Source organism: Eptatretus burgeri, chromosome 9 (assembly GCF_056783735.1).
Source record: "Eptatretus burgeri isolate ZD-2024b chromosome 9, Ebu_testis_v1, whole genome shotgun sequence".
In the NCBI taxonomy this organism is placed as follows: Eukaryota; Metazoa; Chordata; class Myxini; order Myxiniformes; family Myxinidae; genus Eptatretus; species Eptatretus burgeri.
In genome coordinates, this window is record NC_140969.1 from 42512594 (window position 1) to 42531500 (window position 18907).

Below are 18907 nucleotides of genomic sequence, written 5' to 3' on the forward strand. Positions count from 1 at the left end.
TATTATCCATATTGTTTAACAGCCACAATTATTTCCACATTATTGTGGAGTTGGCTGGGGGAAGCTTGGCCCAGGATTTTCAAGAACCAGCTGGTCAGGCCTGATGTTCAACTAACGTTAATTCAGGAATTTGTAATTTGTTCAGGGTGCCGTCGATAGCTCACCTACTCTTCGTGAAGGACACCGTGGGGTTTATAAAGTCCACCAACCAATGCTGGCAGACAGGACGCCAGTTTAACATCGATCCAAGAAATGGCACACATTGATGAATCATCCTGCCTGTGAAACACCAGGATGACAGCTGGGTCAGGATTCGAACCCAGGATAGATAGCTTAGAGGAGAGTGTGCATACCTCGAGGCTATCTTGCCAGCCATTATCATTATGCCATTATCAATGGATAGAATTGACCGATTAATTTGTGGTTATAATAATTTTGACGAAAAATATAACTTGGATGGCATAGATACTGGAGTTGGGATTGGAGAAAGATGATAACAACAACCTAAGGTATGCTGCTGATGATGCCATTCTGTTGGCAGAAAGTAAAGACAACCTGATGAAACTGCTGTAGACAGTGAAGAAGGAAAGTGAAAAGCTGGTCTTTTTATTTAAACCTAAAAAAATATTAAAATCTTGTCAACTAAAAAGATAGACGTGTTCAGAAGGGGTGTTTTCCATTACCAATCAGCTTGTAGAGTGCTCCCCAAGTGGCTTGCTTGATTTTAAGCACTTAGGCAGGCACTCCAACAAAATGGTTGATAAGGAACGGCTGGCGTGGCAAGCAATAGCAAGCTGATTTCTAATGGAACACACCCCTAATGGATGGGGTAAAGGCTGCAACCAAGCTGTCTCTGCCAGAGCTTCAGACAGCATTGCAGGATAGGGAAGTTTGGAGACATCTGATCATGAATGTCAACAGAAATCGGCCACGATTTAACAGAACTAGATAACTGGTTATAATAGTACTGATACGTGTGTGGACCAGTAACTGTTAGCCAATACACCGCCCATGCGTAAGTACGTCAAATCTTCATGTGTAAGTATGTAAGTACGCAAAGACTCGTGCAGGCAGCTTTGTTAAGTAAAGATCATTTCTGCTTATCAAAAGACCTAGCAAGTCAAGACCACTCTGATTCATTCATCTGAGGGAGACGCAATAAGTATAGAATGCTGTAATCACGTGGCATTTCCTCCAAACTTCCAGTTTAATAGCGACTGTTTAAAAATGTAACTATACGTTAGGCAGAATTTACTCAATTGTTTGTGGTTATAATAATATTTACGTCCGGAAGGCGTGCCAAGTCATTTACATTTGTAGAACTTGGATAATTGAATAACTTATAAACAATTTTCATGTTAATATCTTGTGCTATATTTCTGTTGGTCAGCCTGAGCCTTCATATAATAATTTGACAAATCAATATTCAGGTCTTGAGATACACCAAAGGTCCAACCATCTTTTTCAACATGTCATTTTGAATTAATTCACACTACATTAAAAACAATATTGTTGGATGATTAAACGATATTAAACAATTTTATTAGATTAAACAATATGGGTTCATTTTTATTATTCTTTAAATTAGTTTCGCTAACTTTCTCTCTCGAACCTCTCCTTTTTTAACACAGCTTATTAAAAAAACTTCTGAATAAACTGTTTTTGATTCTTGATAAAATGTTTTGTGAAAAGTAGGGTTATGCATCTTTCTTAAGTTTTTCATCACCATTTATTACTTGTTAGTTTTTCTTAAAATATTTTTGTTGGTATTGAAAAAATGAGTCATTAATTGCACTTATGTAGATTTCATTTTGGAATTTGATTTTTTGGGGGAATGTGAAAATATGAATAGATGAAGAGTATGGAAACATGTTCATTCTGGATGACCGACCGAGTGAATGATTAAATTAGCAAAGACAATGGAGGATAGCTAAGTTATCCGGTAGCAAGCAAAATGAAGGAATGAAACGAGGGAGCCAATCTGAGCAAGCAGCTCGGTGAATGAGGGCAGCAATTATAAGGGGAGTCACCCAAAATGAGATTGCACATGCACAGAATAGTACTGAGCCATATGATATTTAGAAAAGTATACAAAAAAGTAGAAAAAAACTGGATTGTTCATAAAAGAAAACATTATCATTTACACAAGAAAATGGAGGTAAAATAGGGTAAAAATGATGACAAATTGTGCAAGTAAAAGTTATAGAAAATGGTGGAAAGGGGGTAAAAATGGTGGAAAATGAAAGAAAATGTTAAAAAATAAATAAATGAACCAGAACCATCATACTCCCACTACTAACAGAAGAGGATATGAACACCAGAATAAGTGAGGCTTGGTCGGATTGTAATCCAATGAATAGAGTCTGGAAGTGCCGAGCTGGGCAGGAAAGATAAGATCGAGGTATTCAGAAGCACAGTGCAGTCAGCGATATTATGTGGTGCCGGCACTTGGCCATTCACCAAGAGACTAGAAAAGAAACAGGATAATGCCCACATAAGACTTGCAAAGAAGCTTTGATATAAGCTGGAGAGATCACATCCCAAATGAGATCACATATCTCAGACTGAGACAGAATAACAACGGTTATAAAGTATAGAAGGTTGAGATATCCTGCTGATTTCTTTGCAGCAAAAGATGAACTGGTGTCAGAATTATAATCCTGGAAATCAGGAAAATGTACTCAACAGCAGAGGTCATGAGTCAAGGATTAAGCACAATATCCAACTTGTACAGGAAACAGAAATTCTCATTGAAGAATTACCATCGTGCATTATGAAAGAGCTGTTCAAGACGGTAACAAGAGCAAAGATGAAGGTTCATTGATGATGATGATGATGACGATGACGATGATGACTATTTTCACCTGGCTGAAGTTACATTTGCTCACAGAAATATAAACTCTCCATGTTTTTTCCTATAAAAAGTTTTTCCCGATTTTCTGGTCTCATAAAAAGCGAACAATATGGTACACTTAAACACACTGTCATTTTGACAAGTTTCTTGATTAACAATGTCTTTGCTGCATACTTTCTGTCTACATTCAGTCACTTTTACTTCCTGCATTCAATGCAATGCTATAGATGACATGTGGGTGTTGATTATCCAACTCATGGCAGCTTAGGCCAACCAGAATGGTCAATTTAGGCCAATCTTCTTTGTTATGAAACATGCCATTTTATTCCTCACATACGTGTAGAAATAGTGACAGAGAAGAAAACAAGCAAAGAAGACTATTTCAGTGAAAGAAAACAAAAACAGCAAACAAGGCAAGAAAGTATCGTTGCAAGTGCAACAAATTGTGGCCCCAAGTGTTTCTGGGCATTACTGAGATCAGAGAGAGACCAGTTTATGTTTTGTTGGCTGTAAATGTGCATTTAACTGTAAAGAGCGTATGCAATCCCTTGGGTTTCACACATCGTTTCCCAGCGATCAACCTCGTTTCACCAACTTTTCAATTCAGGCTTTTGTGCTCAGATTGTATTTTCATACGGAGAACAGATTAATCGCAAAATTTGACCAATCGTTTTGTGTAACCTTCGGCTGGTTTTAAACGTAAATTCTCATAACAGTTATTAATGCTTTAAAGTGATGCTGTTATACAATGGGGGTATAAGAACAATAAAGACGCTTGCATGCTTGCTTCTTCGATTTTTACTTCCGAGTGCGATTCTTAATAACCAATGGAGAGCATGCTATTCTTCGTAAGGAAAGTTGAGTCAGTTGTTTAATCTGCAACGATGTGAACACAAAATATCCAAAAGCATCTATCGCAAGAGAAAGCACTTCAGCCATTAATTTCCGTCTCACATCTCAGATATCCTGAAAAAAGTTTAAGATTTATCTGTATCGTGTATTCAATAAAAAAAAAAATCTGCTAAATGAATAAAAATTGTCACCAATTCTCCAACTCTGCAGACTAATTTAAAAAATGTTAAAATATCAACAAATTAATCATAAATTAAACACACACACACACACACACACACACACACACACACACACACACACACACACACACACACACACACACACACACACACACACACCGTTCTTGCTTATACATGCGATGTTTGTACAGACATGTGTCTAAGCTGTTACATTTGTAAACAGCACAATGAGACTGACAGTACATCAATGCATTGAAGAGTTATGGGACCTGCCTGGCTGGGTGATGTTCATTCACAGTGACAGGTTTGTCAACAGCAAGGGATATCACAATGGATTGTTGGATGACTTGATGCAGTGCTTCAGGAGGGAGAATGGACTACTTGTTGTAGTGCTTCATGTGAGCTTTGATGTCTAAGCAAGTTTGGCTTGTAACATATTAACTAATGGACTTTCAAATCCATCGAGCAATATAAATGATTTTAAGGTCATCCCTGGAATTTGCCAGGTATTTCCTGACTTCATTATATTGGGTTTTCACAGGTTTTCTAAAGGTCAGAAATAATATTTCAACTTGGAGTTTCATTTCAAATGAGAAATACTGTATGTCTTGTATCTCTTCAAGAAGAGGAGATATCTTAACAGAGGAGAGTGTAGTGAATTAATTTAACTGGTGTTTCACATCGTGAATGAGATGAATGCAATTGTTTCAGGTAAATAGTGACAAATATGTGGTGCACAGTTTGTTCGTCATAAAAACAGATGAATTTAACTGAAATTGTGTTTTTAATTGCTTCTTATAGGGATTTCAAATTGAAGACGATTGAAAAATAAACCTAGGTAGAATGAGATTATCATCTTATTTTATTTATTTTAATGAGATTATCACCTTGCTGGCCTGGGCATGGTACGTGGTCAGAGAACCATCCTCCTGGATCCTCCTATTGTTTACCATCCTTTTCAACTTTCCTTTGTGAGTTCTCATGTATGTTGGATGAGCACATTTTTAGACCTGCATTGCTTGTGATGATTGGAGATCATAAAATCCATTTTGATAATCTTTTGGAAGCGAACACAAAACGATTTAACAACCTTTAACTTGGTTATGGTCTTGGGCAGCAGATATGTACACCAATTCATGACAGAGGTCACATCCTGGATGTTTTCATTTCATGCCTTTCTGACAACAAAATATTTTCTGACCTTGAAATTGTTCCTGGTATTTTGGACCATTATGTAATTTATTGTAATATATATTTGCACAAACCTCAGTAGTTAATCAATATGTCCCACAAAACATTAAAGCAATAAACAGATGATATATTTATATGCAGCCAGTGGCTGCTTAGCTGCATCATTTTCTGGCATTGCAGCTGTGTCAATGATGCAATTCCTCCTGTTGCCAGTAAGGTGGTACACACTTTGCTGACTTCAGAAGATGAAATGAGGGGCTGAGCCAACCCACCTGGTATTAATTCAACAGTCCAACAGGGGATTGAACTCAAGATCTGGAGATCTTAAGTCAGTCATCTTAACCATTAAGCCAACACCAGGCCTGGTAGGGAATTGTTTGTAAGTGATATAATGGACAGTGATCTAACTGCAGCTTTCATTGGCAGTGTTAATGACAATGCTGATCATTACAAAGAAGCTTTTGTCCGCAACCTGATGGAGTACTGCTCTTCCCTCAGGGCTGGTGCTCCTGCTTCTCACCTTTCTCGTCTTCACGCTGTGGAAACCAAGGCATTTCGGATCATTGGTATCTCCCGCGGTGAAGATGAGGCTTTGGGCCTCTCACTCTGTCACCATAGACAGGTCGGTGGTCTTTCTGTCTTCCACCATCTCCTCTTTGGTCTGCCCCACCCCCCCTGCTCTGTCTGCGAGATGTCCTCCCCATATTTCTGCAGGGCGCTCAAGGTCCACCAGCAACCCCCTTCTGGTAAAACGACCAAAATCACGATTCACTTCTCACCTTCACTCTTCCATTCCTCTTTTTCCCCACCTTTGGAACAAACTCCCACACTCTCTTAAATCCCACTCTTCCCTCCAAGTCTTCAAAACAGCTGTTCATCATCACCTCTTATCTTCACCAATCCAAAACCACAATATTTTCTACCCAGTGACTCAGTGATCACTTCTTCATGTGCTGGAGGAATCTCAGTGTTATGTATGACTCATCCAGGTCAATGTCAAATCATGTCTCCAGCATTTGTAAATAAATCAGTGCAAAACTAATTGTGAAACATAGGTTTGATTTGTAAATATCTAACATGTTCAGCAAATGAGAAACTTGTTCATGCTCATATTTCATCCCATCTAGATTTTTGTAATTCCCTATTGGATTAACTTCCCAACACAACTCTTGTCTGACAAGAGAAGTTACAAAATACTGCCTCACATATTGTCACACTGTCCTCTTATAGAAGCCATATCACACCCAAACTCAAAACACTCCATTAGTTCCCGGTTCATGATCGAATCGTATTCAAGTTGATTTTGCGAGTTTTTCATTCATTGCATGGTTCTTACCGGTACTGTAACAAGAGTTTAATTGTTCAATATAATCCCATCAGACGTCTTCATTCATCTGATGTTCATTTACTTGTCATACCCCAAATACACAATTCTTCTTATCCTTTTGTCATGCCAGTCCCTCACCTTTGGAATAAACTTCTGCAAACTGTCCATAGTTTATCCTCCCTTACTGCTTTTAAAGGTGCACTTAAGACCCATCTCTTAAAAAAAAACCTTTACTTGAATGACAGTATTGAATTTGTGATTTTATTTGTTATTTTAATAAATTGTTATTTTATTGTAGACTAGCAAGGGAGGAGAGAGGAGGGAGGAGAGAGATGAGGGAGGAGAGAAAGGAGAGAGGGGGGAGTGAGAAGGATGAGTGGGCATGGGGGGACCTTGGAAGGAGGGGAGAAAGAGGAAGGGGGAGAGAGATGCCTCAAGACTCATCGCTATACACTCCAGGAAGGAGGGGGTGTGAGGAGGGTGGTGGGAGTGAGAGAAAGGAGGAGGGAGCCAGAGAGAAAGGGGTGTTGGAGGAGAGTACTGTACTATATTATGAGGGGGAGCGAGGAGGAACAGAGAGGGAGAGAGGAGAGGAGGAGAAAAGGAGAGAAAAGTGAGGGGGGGGGGAATGATGCTAAGCAAAGATAATGATATATTATGCTAAATGACCACACACACACACACACACACACACACACACACACACACACACACACACACACACACACACACACACACACACACACACACACACACACACACACACACACACACACACACACACACACACACACACACACACACACACACACACACACACACACACACACGTATTCCCCCCTCCCCCTCCAAAGTTTTGACATTTTGATTCCATTTCAGCTTCATGATACTTTCAAATCAACCTTAATATACAGTCTTCAAAAACTATTCTAACAGGATAAAGGCAAAAAAAATGTAGATAAAATGTGACTAAGTGAGATCAACAGAGAAAAATCAAATGTTTCTTAGTTGCATACGTATTCAAACCATTTCCATAATTAACTTCAGGAGCAAATTATTTGTTTGGAAGGTTACAAAATAAGTGTAAAAGGCAGTGTCGGCCCCATGGGGGGGGGGGGCATTGCCCACCCAGATTAGACTTTGTACCCCCCCAGTCCAGATTGGCCAGTCCGGATAAATATCCGAGCAGCATTTTTAGTGGGAAGAAATGCTCGTTTGTGAGTTCATGGTTTCATGGGAGGGACTGGATGGAATACAGCGTGCAGACAAATGCAGCTTTCTATTTCCCTTGCAGGATATTTCATTCAGCATGTCGTGGCAATGTTGATACAACTTGTTGTTGTTGGTGCGATCATGTTTCCACAGTAATTTGCTTTTTTCTGTATAGTTGTTTTGTTAAGGTGTCAACTGAACTACAGTACTAGACTAATGTAAACATAGCTAGTTATAGTGTTATGTGCACACTACAGTAGGTCTATCTTTATATGTGATGTCATTAGAAGTGAAGGCCTGTTATGTGTGCAGTACCTTTTTTATTTTTTTCTCTCCCGCCGTGGAGATGGTGACATTACATTAAAGACATTATAATGCTATAATTTTATTTGTTGTTGGTGTATAATTGTAGTGGCCTATACTTGTAGCCTTTTTCAAAGCACTTTCATTGTGTTGTTTATTGTATAGGTGAGCATTTGCTTGCTATATATAGGGGTGTTGAAAAATAAAGTGCCCCCTTTGGAAAAATGAATGTCCCCTTGATGATTATAGCCTGTAGCTGGCACTGGTAAAAAGGTTTCATGAGTTTGTTAATCAGTGGTTTAACTTAAAAATTAAGCTCACCCACTTATCTAAGGAATTTTCAGGTGAGTCATTCCATCTGAAATCACCAAATTTAAGAAAATGTTCCCAGTTGACCCGCTCAGATTTACTTTAAACTTTCATAAAATAGTTCCCAGGTATCAAAATGAAGCTGCGTAAAATTTTAGGTCCATAGATGCGGTCAACTCCGAGATATTGAGGGTTGAAAATGTGGTTGTGGCCCTATTTTTATGGTCGTTGCGAGCATCACAAAATGAACGGCTACTTTTAAATTCCCACAACTTTTAAAATATTAATGCTAGAACCTTGAAATTTTCAGATTATTCTTCTATAACTGCTCTGTAAGAAACAAACATAAAACTGAGTATACCTCTATTAAATATTATCACCTGATCAGCTGAAATCCAGAAAAAAAATGTTGGTTTTGTATGAAGACCCAACTTTGAGACCCCATATATTTTTTATTGACCCATCCCAGAAGCTTGACATTTTTTCATGTAATAACTGTATGGTATTAGTATTCAAATACATGTTTACTTTTCTTAATCAGTCATATATAATGCAGTCATGATCCCTCAAAAATTGAAAATTTTCATTTTTCCCCGAAATTCAGGTGAGGATTGCAAATATATGACAAGGTATACCACTTCAAATTGTTCACTATTGGAAAGAGCATATTCAAGTTTACAAAAGTGTCAAATATCAAAGTGGTATATTTTTTTAAAATATATTTTCTATTTTTTTTAAAACTGTTGTTAACACAGTCGTGAACACATGAAGTGTGTGCATGGTGTGGGGACCATGGTAATCATGGATGATTAGTTCTATGATTCAAATTAATAATACAAAAATATATCACATACTGCAATAACAATGTAATAAAACATTTCACGTAAATTATTTGAATAGGTCCTTGATCTGCTTTTCCAAGTCAGGTGCGAGCTTGTACTGCCTCCCAGTTGACGTGAGGAGAGCATCAATAACTTTCATCACATGGACCAAAGGAACCCAACAAATATCCTCCCTTGAATGTAACTATATACACTGCTGACATCAGCAGATCAGCCACTATTCCTGAGTTCTATTTTTAGCCCCAGCCAGATGAGTTGAGCTCTTGCTATTTACAAATGAGAAACAAAAAATTACAAATTCAAATTTCAAAGTGTTGTGTTCATGGTATCCTAATAGCAGATGATATGTATGTACATTGTATATACATGTACTACACATGTACTACATGTAAAAGGACTGTTCATTAAATAGCACACACAACGTGCACAGCACTTGCAGAACATCATTTATTCAAATATTTTTTTAAAATATTGATAGAAACATTATACCACATTGAAATGTTAGACTTAATTTAACTTGAACATGCTCTTTCCAATGGTGAACAATTTGAAGTGGTATACCTTGTCACATATTTGCAATCCTCACCTGAATTTCGGGGAAAAATGAAAATTTTCAATTTTTGAGGGATCAAGACTGTATTATATATGACTGATTAAGAAAAGTAAACATGTATTTGAATACTACTACGATATAATTATTACCTGAAAAAATTTCAAGCTTCTGGGATGGGTCAATAAAAATATATGGGGTCTCAAAGTTGGGTCTTCATACAAAACCAACATTTTTTTTTTCTGGATTTCAACTGATCAGGTCAGAAAAATTAACAGAGGTAAACTCCGTTTTATGTTTGTTTCTTACAGAGCAGTTATAGAAGAATAATCTCTGAAAATTTCAAGGCTATAGCATTCATATGTTAAAAGTTGTGGGAGTTTAAAAGTAGCCGTTCATTTTGTGATGCTCGCAACGACCATAAAAATAGGGCCACAACCACATTTTCAACCCTCAATATCTCGGAGTTGACCGCATCTATGGACATAAAATTTTACGCAGCTTCATTTTGATACCTGGGAACTATTTTATGAAAGTTTAAAGTAAATCTGAGGGGGTCAACTGGGAGGCCTCCAGTGATATGGGGTGGAATAACACAGGTGTAACTTACTTGGTCAACCAACAAGGCAAACATGAAAACCAAGGAGCTTTCCAAAGAAGTCAGATGTAAAGTGGTAGAGAAGCACAATTCAGGAGAGGGTTAGAAGAAGATTTAAAAGTCACTCATTATCACTATGAGCATGGTGAAATCCATCATTAAGAAATGGAAGAGGTATCATACCACCCCGACTCTACAAAGATCAGGTCGCCCATCCAAACTCAGCACCACGCAAGCAGGAAACTGGTTCAGGATGTCACTGTAAGTCAAATAATTCAGACCTACCCAAAACTCTTGTTGCACTTATTACTGAAAAAGGTGTTTCCACCAAGTTCATACTGATCTAAAGGTGCTGTCACACCTTGACGATTTAGCCAGCGTATGCCGACTTAAGAAAAATTTGTCTAAAACGCTGGCACACGTCGAATACGTTATGGGTAAGTTTTGATAACATTAAGAGCAACGCTGAAAAACACTGTCATACGTCGTAGTACGCTGGCTTTCATCGTTGTACTTTGTGGTTGTCCTCAAATTTTAGCATGCTTGAAATTTTACGACGTATGCCAGCGTATGACTCACACGTTCCGCTACGCTGGCCATAAATTGTAGGCACGTTATGCGATCGTTGACACACGTCGACACACGTTACTTGTAAGTTACTAATAAGTCGAAACACGTCGAGGTAATGATTAGCGGACCCAAAACTTATTTATAACCTATGAGTAACGTGTTGTAGGCACGTTACATGATCGTTGACACACATCGAGGCATTTTATACGATCGTTGACACACGTCGAGGCACGTTACTTGAAAGTTACTCATAAGTTGAAACACGTCGAGGTAATGCTTAGCATACCCAAAACTTATTTCTAACCTATGAGTAACGTGCTTTGTACCGATGTGTAACGTACCTCCAACGCATATTGACGTATGTAGACGTATTTGATTGACATCTTCCGGACGACCACAGAACTTACTGAACGTGTTTCTAATTTACAGCCACCGTATAATGGCGTATTGGCAGCATTAAAAAAAAAACAAAAAAAACAATAACTTCCGATATTTCGTCACTTGCCGTTACATCACGTCCGATTGCCTCTTCAGTTTGCTCATGTCTTATTCTTAGTTCCTCCTCTGTGAATATTTTCTGTTTGAGGATATTGTCACGTCGACGTCGAAACTTAAAAGCAAATGTCCGAATATATTTTAAAATTCGTGATAGACTAAAAAAAAAACAAAAAAAAAACAAAACCAACAACACCAACAACAACTTCAGATATTTCATCACGTGCCTTCACGGAGCCAAGTAGAAAAAAATAAAATGTGCCTTGACGGAGAAAATAAGTTTCGGGTATGCTAAACATTACCTCGACGTGTTTCGACTTATGAGTAACTTACAAGGAACTTGTGTCGACGTGTGTCAACGATCGCATATCGTGCCTACAACGTATTCCCAGCGTAGCGGAACGTGTGAGCCATACGGCGAGTACATCGTAAAATTTTCAGCATGCTTGAAATTTCACGACGTACTAGACGTACCACGAAATATGACAGCGTACTTCATCGTTTTTCAGCATGCTCTTAACGTATACACAACTTACCCATACCGTATTCGACGTGTGCCAGCGTTTTAGACACATTTTTCATAGGTCGGCATACGCTGGCTAAATCGTCAAGGTGTGACTGTGTGGTTGACACTTCCAATTCTCAGGCGGTTATGATTTAAATCGGCGTGCCGCAGGTTTTAAACAGGCTACGCCACGTGATCGTCGGCGATACGTGCAGCGCGCTATGCCTAAGTTAAACTATCGGTGGGCATACGTTGTGAATGCCACCAACAGGCTAAGCATTCGTTGGTATAAGTTATCTATGAGACAACGAAACGTTCTGTGCCCGTTACTAATATGTTATGCATACGACCAACATGTTATGAATACGACCAAAACTAAAAAAACAACATCAAAATTTCAGCGTACGCCAACGTTTTACATACATTTTTATACGTTGCCATTGCTGGCTAAATCGTCAAGGTGTGACAGCACCTTAAGTGGCTGAACAGTTTTGCAACCAGTGAATTTTGATTTGGTCATGTGTTTTTTACAGTTATTCCTGACATGTAACGTCTTTCAACTGCAACAGTGTTTCGTTTGATCTCTCCAGTTATGAATAAAAAAGTTCATTTGGAAAAATCGTTTCCACATAATTTGTAATTCATCTAAATGTGGCATTATTGGTAGGGAGGGAATACTTCTACAGGCCACTGTATGCACATATGCATAGGTCAGGTCAGGTATGGGAGCATGTGCCAGAACAGCGCGTCGCTGCGTCCACTTTCCGTCGGTACTCCAGGGGCCTCCGTCTGGCCATCCCCCAGGCAGATGCCAGGCCCATCCCCATCTCCTTGAGATGGTGGTCAACCTGCTGCAACCACAAGGCACGTGGTCAGCCCATTGGCCTCCTCCACTCACAAGGCTTCCTCGCTGAGAGAATCTGGTGAGCAGGATCAGCATCAGGAAAACGAGCCACATGTCCATACAGCCGCAACTGACGCTCACGGACTATGCAGGTAACAAATCTCATCCGAGTCTCTCTCAGCAACCGCTCGTTGGACACAAAATCCGACCAGCGATAGCCAAGGATTCTCCGAAGACACCTGGTACCAAAGGAATTAAGTCTCCGTCTCAGATCCTTGGTCAAAGTCCAAGTCTCGCACCCATAGAGCAAGACTGGAAGTACCAAGGACCTGAAGACTCGGACTTTCGTCCTCCCGCACAGGTACCAGCAGCGCCACACCCCATGATCCAGTGAATCCATGACTCCCCAGGCTCGACCCAGACGTCTATTGACCTCTGACTCGCAGCCAGCAGAGACATGAATATCACTGCCAAGGTAAGTGAATCTCTCCACGACCTCAACATCCTCACCACAAACAGACACAGACAGGACAGCAGCATCCAAGATGTCACCGAAAGCCTGGATCTTAGTTTTGACCCAAGAAACCCGTAATCCCAGCGGCTCCGACTCTTCATTCAGCACCTCGAGGGCCCCCAAAAGGATGTCTAAAGTCTCCGCAAAGATGACTGCATCGTCTGCAAAATCAAGGTCCGAGATCTTGACATTCCCAAACGATGCACCGCAACTTTATCTCTCCGACATCCTCCCTAAAATCCAGTCCATACAAGTGCTGAAAAGTGTGGGGGCAAGTACACATCCCTGACGAACTCCAGTAACAACTGGAAATAAGTCAGAGGTTGTACCACCACACTTCACAGCACTCTCAGTACCAGAGTAGAGTTCAGACATCAGATCGATCAGTTTTGCTGGCACCCCACGAAGACCAAGAATCCTCCAGAGGACATCCCGATTCACTGAATCGAACGCTTTACAGAGATCAACATAGGCTGCAAGCAGCCCCTGCCGAAACTCTCGTCTGCGTTCGGTGAGGACACGAAGGGCAAGGATACGGTCAATCGTTGACCTCTTTGGTGTAAAGCCTGACTGCTCTGGACGCTGGTGCTCAAGCAGATGGTGGTGAACCCTATCAATAATTATCCGAGCAAAGACCTTGCCCGGCACTGAGAGCAGCGTCACCCCTCGGTAGTTGTTGCAGTCTTGGCGATCACCCTTCCCTTTCCAGAGAGGGACAACAAGGCCCCTCTTCCAGTCAGTTGGGATGATGCCTGTGTTCCAGGCAGAGCACAAAACTGCATGCAATGACACGAGTGCAGCATTTCCACCAGCCTTGAGAAGTTCAGCATGGATGCCACAGATCCCTGGAGCTTTGCCCCGTTTCAACTGGTTCACCGCAGCCCGTGTTTCCACAAGCGAAGGTGGACCACAGTTGATTCGTGGGTCAGCAACAGGGATTGTAACACCCTTGACGTCCAACTCGACAGCTGGGGGATCAGCCTGGTACAACCACTCAAAGTAACCGGCCCAGCGGGCCTTCACTTCAGACTCCTCTGTCAAGAGCCTACCACTCTCTGCTCGAACTGCAGTGCTCCGAGGGATGGGCTTGGATGAACGTAATGTGCGAATTCCCCTGTAAGCGGGACGAGAATCACCTGTCCACAGGTGATGCTCTACCCCCTCACAGATTCCTCGCACATAGGCCTCCTTGTCTACCCTCAGTGCACGTACAGTTTTACGCCTCAGCTCCCTGAACAGCTCAGCTCTGCCATTCAGCCTGGCCCTGCGACTCTGGTCAATGGTATCCAGTGTCCCTTGAGAGACAAAATTCTTCTTTGCCCTGCGGTGAGTTCCAAGGCATCCACCGGCAACATCAAGGACGGTGGTCTTAAAGGCGCTCCACAACTCTTCAGGACCCCCCAAAGCACCCAGACCCCCCAAGTGTCCACTCAGCCTGTTCGCAAACTCCTCAGCTACTCTCTCATCCCTGAGCTTGGCAACATCCAGCCTAGGCTGGGATGGTACCATTCTCCAGGATTTAAGGTGCAGCTTTAGAGTTGCTACAACAAGCATGTGGTCAGTATTGAGGAACTGAGCACTCCGGTAGACCCTGCAGTTCTGGATCATCCTCCAACGACCGTCAATGAGGACATGGTCAATCTCCTTTGCCACACCGCCAGCGTTGGAATACCAAGTCCAGCGATGAGCTTGTGGGCGCTGAAACCATGAACCAGCCACCCTAAGTCCATGACTTCTTGCAAAGTCAAGGAACTTAGTGCTATTCTGGTTCATAGTTCCTGACCCATGGGGACCAACACACACCTCATAACCATCCCTATCAGTTCCAGTCGATGCATTGAAATCCCCCAAGACTAGAAGTGTATCTCGTCTGGGGCACTGATCAACCACAGACTCGAGCGTGGCGTAGAATGGGTCCTTCACGGTGAGATCACTCGCCTCAGTCGGAGCATAAACAGAGACCAGGGAAATGACACCTAAGGAGTGACGAATCCTTAATCTCATAATACGCTCGTTGACCGGTGTTACCTCAATTATCATTGGGGTCAGCTTATTGGACACAGCTACAGCAACTCCTTGGGTATGGTAACCATCAACATGGTATGGTAACATATGCATAAAGTACATCAAAACGACAACCACGAGTGTTTACCTTTAAACAGAGCTCTTTAAAAGAAGAATTCAAACGGTAAATTAGCAAAATTCATTTCAACAATATATCAAGCCACAGAGAGCACCAAATATCAGTCTATGTTTTTCACAGCTCGAACCAACATGGTGGAACTCTGAACACAAGGTTGATGAATATAATTTTTATGCCTCTGCTGATGAAGTCGCTGGTGGCATTATGTTTTTGTGTTGTCTGTCCATCCATAACAATTTTCTCTGTTTTCTCTACAACTGCTTATCCAATTGACATGCAATTCTCACTGTAGGTGTGAATACTCATGTAGAATGTTTTTATGATAATTATTCTCATAGGTCATGTGGTGTGGCAGCCACGTTTGAAAAAAGAAAAAACTTTTGACCTCTGTATTTCCAAAACGGCTCCATGGGAAAAACAAAAACTTGGCATATGTAAAGTACTTCCCATTGGAAACAAGTGTGATGTTTTGATGATGTCATAGGTGGCTTCGTTATGATGTCATAATTGCATATGTCGAACGCTTTATCTGAACAGTATGAAATTTTTTGAGGGTCATCTTGGGTTAAATTGCATAGGGGGAAAAAATTGATGATGTCATCGGTCACGTGGTTCCGCAGCCATGTTGTTTTTAACATAAAAACCTTCAAAAATCTTCTTCTCCGAAACAGCTCAACATATTGAAGCGAAACTTTACAGGTATGACCGCCTATGCATGAGGAACAAATTCTCCATCTATGATGTCATAGGTCACATCGTTTGGCAGCTATGAAGTTTTGAAGAATAAATCTTGAAAAATCTTCTTCTCCAGAACAGCTTGAGAAATCGAGGGGAAACTTAACCCACATGTTCCCCAAGCCTTGGGGATTCCAGCGTGTTCACGAATATAATTAATAGGTCACATGGTCTTGCAGACATATTGGATTGAAAGAAAATCTTTTTAAAAAATTCTCTCTTGAACCGCTTCATCGATCGATGTGAAACGTCACAGTTATGATCTCGTAGTCATGGGAAATATGTTTTAAATTTCATTGTTATTGGACGTATGGTCCAGCAGCCATAATTATTTAATGTTTTAAATCTGGGTTCAGGGCTTTAAATCAAACTTGGTACAAGTATACATAACGATGTAATAATGTGGGCAGAGGCATATCTGGTGCCATTGTGATATAAAAGAGTGCCCTTATACTTATATATGTATCGATGTTGAAGTGACAGTGGTATAATGAAATCAGGTCAGGTATGGGAACATGCGCCAGAGCGTGTCGCTGCATCCACTTTCTGCCTCCGAGGCCTCCGTCCGGCCATCCCCCAGGCAGATGCCTGGCCCATCCCCATCTCCTTGAGATTCTGATCAATGTGCTGTAACCATGAGGCATGTGGTCGGCCCATTGGTCTCCTCCACTCATGAGACTCCATCGCTGAGAGAATCTGGTGAGCAGGATCAGCATCAGGAAAACGAGCCACATGTCCATAGAGCCGCAGTTGGCGGTCACGGACTATGCAGGTAACAAATCTCATTTGACTCTCCCTCAGAAACCACTCGCTGGACACAAAGTCTGACCAGCGGCGATAGCCAAGGATTCTCTGAAGAGACCTGGTACCAAAGAAATTAAGTCTCCATCTCAGATTCCTGGTCAGAGTCCAAGTCTCACATCCATAGAGCAAGACTGGAAGCACCAAGGATATGAAAACTCAGACTTTCATCCTCCCGCACAAGTAACAGCAGCGCCACACCCCATGATCCAGTGAATCCATAACTCCCCAGGCCTGACCCAGATGTCTGTTGACTTCTGGCTCACAGCCAGCAGAGACAGGAATATCACTGCCAAGGTAAGTGATCTCTCCATGACCTCAACAACCTCACCACAAACAGGCACAGACAGGACAGCAGCATCCAGGATGTCATTGAAAGCCTGGATCTTATAATGAAATAAAATCGCACAAAAAGGTAAAACAATATGATCTCGTGTTAAAAAACATTGCACACCATTTTCAGTCAGTGAAGCACTGCCCGAAGCACCGCACGACACAGCGCGGCCCAACGCAGGTGTGCGGAGGGTGTATTTGTGTGTCAATCGATGTATTTTTGTTGTGTTTAGCAAAGGGACAACACAAAGTGATAGTGCAGAGTGACAGTGCTGAGTGACAGTGCGGGTACTTTTGCCGTGTATCGCCATGGCTTGCAAACAGACAACCAAGCAGCTTGTAGAGCTGAGCTGTCATGTAAAATAGTCTGCCAATTTTTCTATATATGATTAGCTATATAACTATATCTGACTATATATATATTTTTTTTTAATTGCAGATTTAGATGTTTAAAGACTTTACTTTAATGATCAATTTTGTTTTGTTTTGTACCGCACCATGAACGTCATTACTTGACAGATATCGGTGCAAGAGAAATGCTCATATTGTTATTTACCATGTCTAAGGCAAATGCACCTTGTACATTGGTCACATACATGAGAGGGACATTAGAGCCAGCAATGCACGAAGGTGATTTGTCTACGTGAATTATAGAAGTATCATTAACATACTTGTGTGACATTGAACAAATGAAGCATGATTTACATGATTTTTAGCTCTCAGAGAAACCTCGACAGTGCATACAAAAAAAAAAACACACACAAAAAAAATATTGCATTCTCCAGGCAAATCTCCAGACAATGACTTCTGGTGTTTGACATTATTTTGTTTAAAATTTGATTTGAAGCTCATCAAACTTGCCTCTTTTTTGATTTGTTAAAAGCAGAGAAACCGATTGAAGTTTTTGATTCACCTTGTCTCGAGGGGGGTTTAAAATGTGCACACATCCCTTGTGGACATCGAGAGAAACAAAGATGAGCCATCAATGGCTACTAATAAATTGCATACAATTTGCTCAGGAAGTAGAACATTCCGATTACTGATTGAGATCACAGGGTGATACTCAAGGAAAATAAGTTACTCACTGCCGAATCCTATACACTCAATTATGAGGTCGGTGAGCCTGAGTAGACTGTTTAATAAAGTTCCAGTGACATTTTTTGGATACAAATTTGAGGTCTGTACAACTGCTATAACAGAGTGGAAAGTAGGAAAACTTGCCAACAGCAGGGTAGAAGGACACTTGGAGGAAGAATATGTGAGGGGGAAAAAACAAGAGGATAAGGAGAACAGAGGAAAACACAGATGGTGAATGAGCAAAGTGAATCACCCAGTTCCCATACATACAAGTCACTTTAATGTATAGCAAGCTTTAGAGGCAATGATAAATATGATTTTTACATGAATGTCAACATTAATATAAAATGAACAAAATACAACATGTGGGTTTTTCAAACTAGGATCCCAGCAACCCAAGACTTTATGTTTGAAGCTCTTACTGACTACTGCTTCGACTGACTATATAACAAACGATATCTGATTATATAAGCTGCTAAAATACCTAATTGACATGTTTATAATTAAGGAGTGGTATCTCCCCATGTTGATCTTACAGCACAAAGAAGGAGGAGGAGGAGGAGGAGATTGGGACCATACTCTGTACAGAGCATTGCTGCTGCTTAAGCAGTCTCCTTGGCTATTGAGCACAATCCTGGACGGGTTGCCACTCCGACACAGTATACCAGCA

General features: G+C 40.9%; 1 protein-coding gene and 1 long non-coding RNA gene across 15 annotated transcripts in view; one reads left to right on the forward strand and one right to left on the reverse strand.

Annotated features, from left to right (window-relative positions):
- The window catches only part of LOC147020022 (neurexin-1-like), a 1432118-nt gene that overhangs the window by 40331 nt on the left and 1372880 nt on the right, over positions 1 to 18907 (reverse strand). The window lies entirely within an intron of this gene.
- The window catches only part of LOC147020023 (uncharacterized), a 73362-nt gene that overhangs the window by 4478 nt on the left and 49977 nt on the right, over positions 1 to 18907 (forward strand). For both annotated transcript variants that reach the window (XR_015061607.1, XR_015061606.1), the window contains exon 2: positions 5578 to 5701. This is a non-coding gene — a long non-coding RNA (uncharacterized LOC147020023). The remainder of the gene's footprint in view (positions 1 to 5577; positions 5702 to 18907) is intronic.